We start from the raw sequence: 6,964 nt of genomic DNA on the forward strand, positions 1-6,964 counted from the left end.
TACATTAAGACCAAGTCAAGCAAGAACACATAATTATCAAAAATGCAGTTGACAGCATGCAAAAGCAAAATCAACAAATAGTATACCTCCCCACATACTTAGTTCAGTCCAGAATGGAATAATAAAAATATAAGTGACTCATGTGTGTAAAATGTCACTAATCCAATGCAAGCAGGAGTGCAGGACTCTAAACCTTAATTTTGTGAGAAGGGACATGCGAATCACTGCTAATAAGTATACTCTCCTATTAATGAAAGTCAAACCATGTAACGTGTAGTAGGACCTATACTTATTATTTTTATTTATCTCCCCCTTACTATGGGCCTTTGTAATTTTTCAATTTTCATATTTTTGAAGCTCAACACAATTTTCACAGTTTTTCATTTTTTCAGCTCATTGATTTTTCATCTTAAGTGCAGGTTCTTCTCCATTAGGCTAATAAGATGACACTTGTAGCGAACTTTAGGCCGATTAACCCAAATCAGTTGACCATAGGCACCAGGTTTTAAGAGATCCCTCACGCTTAATTGCTCGAGTCAAATAGGCTCCAAAGAAGAATATTAAGATATGAGCTTTAATGCAACAGGGGAAGCTTTTTGGGTTAAGGTCTATCTTAAATGGTTAATTCATGTTCAAAGTCACCCAATCAACATGTGACAGCCATCCAAAATCTCACACATGCGTAGAGTCCCACTAACAAATTCATAGTGTGTACAGTGCAAATGGTACATGAAGACACTTATATAGATTAATCAAAATAGACCTAACCAAGTAATGAAAATTATTCTACAGTTTGTCAATTTTAGCTCCTATATGATCACAACGTGCAAGTTTAAGTCATGTGTCATGCTGTAGAAATTTCCATAACCAATTATTTTTGCCTTTTTCAACTTTTCAATGTTTTTGTGTTTTTCGTTTTTCTTAAAATGAATGCTCTACACACAAAATAAAATAAAGTCAAGCACACAATGACAAAAATAAACATGCATGCACCAAAACTCGTAGGTGAAAATGTACATGCATGAAAAACAACAAAACAAAAAACAAACAATATACATGTGATGCATGCAACAACTATATGTCAATTAAGAGCCAAGCATGCAGCAAAAATACCTAATCAAGTAGGAATATAAGTGCTCTTTCCTTTAAAAGCACCGCAATCTCTTACAAAATTTGGGAGATCGCTTTTCTTCACCCAAATCTATCTAAAACAGGGATTGTTTCTAGACAGCTGTGTCATCAGTTGAATCAAACGATTCACTTGATCAGCAAGGAATCCAATCTGACCAATAGCCACCTGATTTTTGTTCTTTTTAGGCTCAAGTCTTTCCTATTGTTCAGGTACTGATGACATCTAGGGCGGATGTGACCTAACTCCCCACAGTGAAAATATGTAGGGGCAAAGCTAGGACCTATGATATGCTTACGCTGATTTCTATTTCTAAGCCGACGGGTCCTACGACGTCTGGTAGACCTACGTCCTAAAGATCCCACAATATTTGGTATGGGGTTAGTCACAATGTTTGGCTGGTTAGTAGCACGAACAAAGGTGGTCTGAGATGTACTAGCAACATTCAGATCAAAACCTAGACCTCTCCTATTACCAGCCGGCTTGCCTATACCCAGAATATTATCTAGCTTTTCAGAACTGTTAGAAAAAGCAAGTAACTGGGACCTAGACAACTCTAGCTCACTCTCAAGGTGTTTAACCTGAATAGCTAAGATCTCATTCACAATAGTCAGCTCACTTACTCTCCTAGAGGACATCTCATTCTTACTGGTGAGATCACTAACCCAGGCCTCTAACTGTTCCTTCTCTAGTCTAAGCTCCTTTACTTTCTTGCTCATTGGCTGGTTAGTGGCTAAGATCTTGAGGCTTTCCTCATACATCCTACCATAGGCTGTTTTTAGATCTTGCTCACTTCCACTCTCATCATCAGATTCTTCACTACTATCTAAGTCCTCTTCCCTATCACTCCCCTGTTGGATCCACTTTTACCCCTAACAACGAAGGCAACATATTTTCCACTCTCCTCACAGGTGGATTTCTCACTCTGATTGTCTGAGCTAGACTCGTCATCAGTGAGAGTAATATTCATAGCCTTCTTTTCAAATCTCTTAGCACTAGGGCACTCATTTATCACATGACCGAAACCGCGACAGTTATGGCATCTCACGGATTTGGATTTCTTCCTAGATTCACTCGGGCCACCTCTTTGTCTCTCTTGAGGCTTCTTCTTACTCCTAAACATTTTTTGAAATTTCTTAGTTAGGTAGGCCATCTCCTCATCATTGGGTGAATCTGAATCAGAAGATTCCATCTGGTTATTCCTTGCGGAATTCAAGGCTATGGATTTTTCCTTAGCAAGATTATCTAAGGTCAACTCATAGGTCTAGAGGGATCCGACTAACTCCTCAATCTTGATAGTGTCTATGTCCTTATAAAATTTCCTCAATAGCTGTGACTTTCGGCCTGAAACGCTCGGGTAAGGATCTAAGAATTTTTCTAACTATCTTGGGCTCGGGAATCTTCTCACCTAGGTTGAAGGAAGAATTCACTATATTATTTAAGCTCGCATAAAAGACATCAAATGTCTCATTATCTCTCATCCTGATTTTCTCGAACCTACTGGTCAGCATCTGTAACTTAGAATTTTTAACGGCCTGAGTTCCTTCATGTGTGATTTGTAAAATGTCCCAAACATTCTTAGTTACCTCACACATAGATACTCTAAATTTCTCAGAGGACACAGCCATAAACAATGTATGTATGGCCATGCTATTAAAGTTACAACTATCTAATTGTGCTCTAGACCAGTTTTTAACGGGGGTGGGAATGACTACACCATCTACTGTGGTACTAGGGGGGGACCAACCACTCACTACGCTCTGCCAAACAAGCTCATCCATGGATTTAAAAAATGCCCCCATTCTAACCTTTTAGTATGCATAGGTACTACCATCAAAGTGGGGCGGCACATTCAACGAGGTACTCATCTAGACTATTTAAGGTCAGGGCACGATTTTAGGCTCTGATACTACTTGGAAAAAAAAAATTTGACCTAGAACGCTTAGATATGCTAGAAAATTTGAATAACGTGATACAAAATCAAGTTCAAGTTTTATGCGTTACCAAGTTTACGTTCTAGATTCACTTTAACCAATTTGACCTTACGTGCGGAATTAATCTAACTAAAGCAACAAGTTACTTAAATTAGTTGTCTAAGTGATTAATCATACACATCAATTAACCTATGTTAGAATGTCGCAGTTTGTATATTATGCAAAGTGGTAAATAACAAACAATATGATGATGGAGAAATCCCAACGTGGGTAAAACTCCGAGACCAAGCCAGTTACCTCCACTATACCAATTCAGCAAGTACAAGTTATACCAAACTCCGTACCCAATCAGACCCGCTGTTCCAGTCTCACAATCTACTGCTGTAGATACTTCTAGCCTCTTGCTAGACTTCCTGATCTAACTCCTGCAGCCCAATCTGCTGTCCACTACAACCTCCTGGTCCTTAGCTGATTGTATCACCCAGTGGAACACCAAGAACAGTCCGTTCTTGTGCTTGTAACTGCGCCTCAATCCACCTCTCTCAATCCTTCAATGAGAGAGTCCATTCCTCAATAGATTAAGGAAGTAAGGTGTTTTGGGTTATGTAAATTCAATGTTTTTACCCAAAACAATGGTTGCCGGATCACAAGATTGATGTAGATGAAATCTCCAATTAATTGTACATTGGATCTCTTCAAAGATGTTATGAATATCTTTTGCAATGAAAGAATAATGTAGCAACCTGCCAAAATTCGTGCTAGGGTTTAGGTATTTATATTTTAAGGTATCTAGGTGGTATGGGCCGAGTAAAATACTTCAGAAATGCGAAATAGGGTTTTTCCCGCATAGGAGTGTTGCTCGAGTGAGATGCCAGCGAGAATGCCAGCGAGAATTGAGCGAGAGGTATTCTGTTTTTTTCGCTCGAGCAAAATGCCAGCGAGAAGCGAGCGACAGTGAGCAGTCGTATGTATTTTTATCATAACTTTCTCATCCAGTGTCCGATTGAGGTGATTCAAGTTGCGTTGGAAAGCTAACTCAAAGGATACAATTCTTCTATAAATAGCCTTGTCCAAATTCCAACGTTTTCTATGTGAAAAATGTATTGCAATTTATGACTGAAAATTCAGAACATATTTTGTGCAGCTCTTTGATATCCTTTAGACTTCCAATTGCATTCCGATAATCTTGTGTGATCTTCTTGGACATCTTGGGCTCCTCCAACAACTCGAACACTAATTTACCTCGTCTATATAAATTGCACCCTAAGTCTCTGGTTTTTACACCAATATTCAATTAAGTCCTTGACTTTTACAATTATACAATTTAGTCCGTTTTGTCCACAGAGTCGCCAATTACACTTTTAGACCTAACATTCACAAATTGCAAAAATAAAAAATTACATCACGCACAGTGAAATTGGATTACTTTATTGTTGTATCTACAGTATCGCATCTTTGCCCTTTTTATAAGAAGTTAGATATATGATATATGATATCACCATTTATTTTGATCATTTTTCTGTATGTTGGAATAAACCCATTTGCATTGGCAGCCATTCCGTTGGCTATCAATATGGTGCCACAATTCAATCATAAAAGGACGTGGAAAACTTAGAATTGTTTTTGGTCATTTCACTTTGTTGCAATTGTTGTAAGTAAATCTGCCAAAACTGTATCTTTTGGACAAACCATTTTTTACATATTTCTTCACTCTTTCCCTGTTCATTCCAGTGCTAGAAAATGTGGAGGGACCCTTGGAATTGGATGTCTATGACTTTAAAGAATTGTTGCCCTTGCCATATATAATGTTGATCAGGTTCTTCTTTACACAACTCACCTGCATATTGAATCTTTTCTTGTGGCACTTTTATAGCCTTTAGCCTCATCATCTGGATTTTTGTGAAAATCTGTCTATTCAAGCATTTGCAAAATCGTAGAGGCAATGGCATTTACAAAAAAATGGCCTCTTTACTTGAGCACAAAGAATATAATTCTTAAGAAGTATGATGGCGTGTAATTTGATTAGGAAAATATTGGTCAATTTTTATGATATTAATAAAATGAAATATGTATAATACCATTTAAATCAATATTTTGACTATTTCAGGTTCAAGGATATATTTCAGAAGTTACATGAATAGAAGTGGAAGGAGCAATTTGAAGAACATTCATTATGGTTCGTTTTTATATCTTTGATCTATAGAAACTTAATGTGCCCATTCACACTGTTCTCTAAGACATATATGCTTCCCCTAACTGTGAGCATCGATTGTTTGATGACACGGTGGCATACATCGTAAAGAGTGATGGTAGATATGTGTGGGCCTGTAAGAACTATGTCATAGATGTCCAACATGATTTACTTGCACAAGGTGAATGCTTGTATAAATCAAGACATAAAAAAGTAGAATAATGTGGCTATACTCTCTAATATGATTTGCAATATCTGAACTAAATATGTAAGTCAGTAGTTTTCTTGACAGTGCTTCAGTGAGTTTTCATGTATATTTTATTGTTAGCCTAATATGTTGAACTGTTCCAAATAAAGGATGATGAAAAAATTGGATTTTATGTTCAAAATTTAACTGTATAGTATGTCACTAGCTACGAGGATGTCACCCAAAATTTGATCAAGGTAGTAAACCTAGGAGTGTAAAAATTATATAATTTTAGTTTGCTTTTACTGCACTGGCATTGGTGTTTTTTATATAATTTTAGTTTGCTTTTACTGCACTGGCATTGGTGTTTATCTTATGCGTCATATCAATAGATCCTTCAGCAAATATCTTCTGTATTTTTCAGGATAACTTCAAATTACTTTATGCTGCAAGGAGTGTCAAGTATAAAAGGTTGGAGTAACAATTATAAATTCAAAGAGCTCAAGAACCCACATTATAGTTACATCCACAATTGAGTCCTGGTGCAAGATAATATTAGCAAATGGCTATAGTTTCAATTTGTTCTAAAAATTATCTAATTTTATACGGTGTAGCAATCTTCCATTATAAACCATATGGACAAACACACTTTTTTCATAGTTTTCTTATTTTAATCTAAAGTTTTCCCTCTATATTCGTGGCATTTAAGATACATAAAAGGCAAAACTAAGTGAATATTTATTAATATATATTTTTCCCTCAATATCCATGAACAACAAACCTATTAGAATGTGAACTTTTGTTCTTTCAAATTTTGAAATTAGTACTTTATTCATTTTCTTGCAATGAATCCGCTCGGGAATCCTCATCAAATTGCTTTGGTATTTCTAAGACTAGCAAGATCAACTTGGTAGACCAGGTCAAATTTGAAAGAATGTGCTTGATGCTGCTGCTAAAGAGCAAGTGGGAAAATACATAAAGAAGTCCATGTCACAATTTGGGTATGTGAAATGAATATTTTTAATGAGTCATCCAATGCATCTTTTTTATTCTCGTTATTTTCAGCATTTATGGTTTTCTGATGCTGTCCTTTTCCTTCCATCTTTTGCACTTAATGATCCTTTACCAAAACCAAGATGTGATGCTAAAATTATCTTAAATTTAATTCTGCAAGTATGTTCATAGTTGCACATGAATAAACAATTTTGATAATATTTGCTAATAGCTCTACAATCAGGAGTGGCTCTTGTTAAATATCGTTGCGGAAATAAGTCATAATGGGAAATCTTAAGACGTTCCATTTTTTCCTGTCTAACTCATCTGCTAAGAGAATCATTTGGTGGCAATGCTAAACTCTTCATTATCTGTGTCATTGTTCCGGATAACAAGTACTGGACTATATAATTTTCCTTTCCATAAAGTATTAGATGTACTTTGGACTTGTGGACCATGTTCTTTGACTAAATAATGGTACTAGTGGTAATTTTTTTTTTTTTTTTTTTTTTTTTTTTTTTTTTTTTTTT

At 36.0% G+C, this 6,964-nt stretch overlaps 1 long non-coding RNA gene across 1 annotated transcript; it reads left to right on the plus strand.

Moving 5' to 3' along the window:
- Positions 1-4,304: 4,304 nt before the first annotated feature.
- LOC111365326 lies at positions 4,305-6,875 on the plus strand. The gene is made up of 4 exons (XR_002697413.1): positions 4,305-4,714; positions 4,795-4,879; positions 5,171-5,239; positions 5,866-6,875. It is a non-coding gene; the product is annotated as an uncharacterized LOC111365326 (long non-coding RNA).
- The last annotated feature ends 89 nt before the right edge of the window (positions 6,876-6,964 follow it).

Source organism: Olea europaea, chromosome 17 (genome assembly GCF_002742605.1).
Source record: "Olea europaea var. sylvestris chromosome 17, O_europaea_v1, whole genome shotgun sequence".
Taxonomy (NCBI): domain Eukaryota; kingdom Viridiplantae; phylum Streptophyta; class Magnoliopsida; order Lamiales; family Oleaceae; genus Olea; species Olea europaea.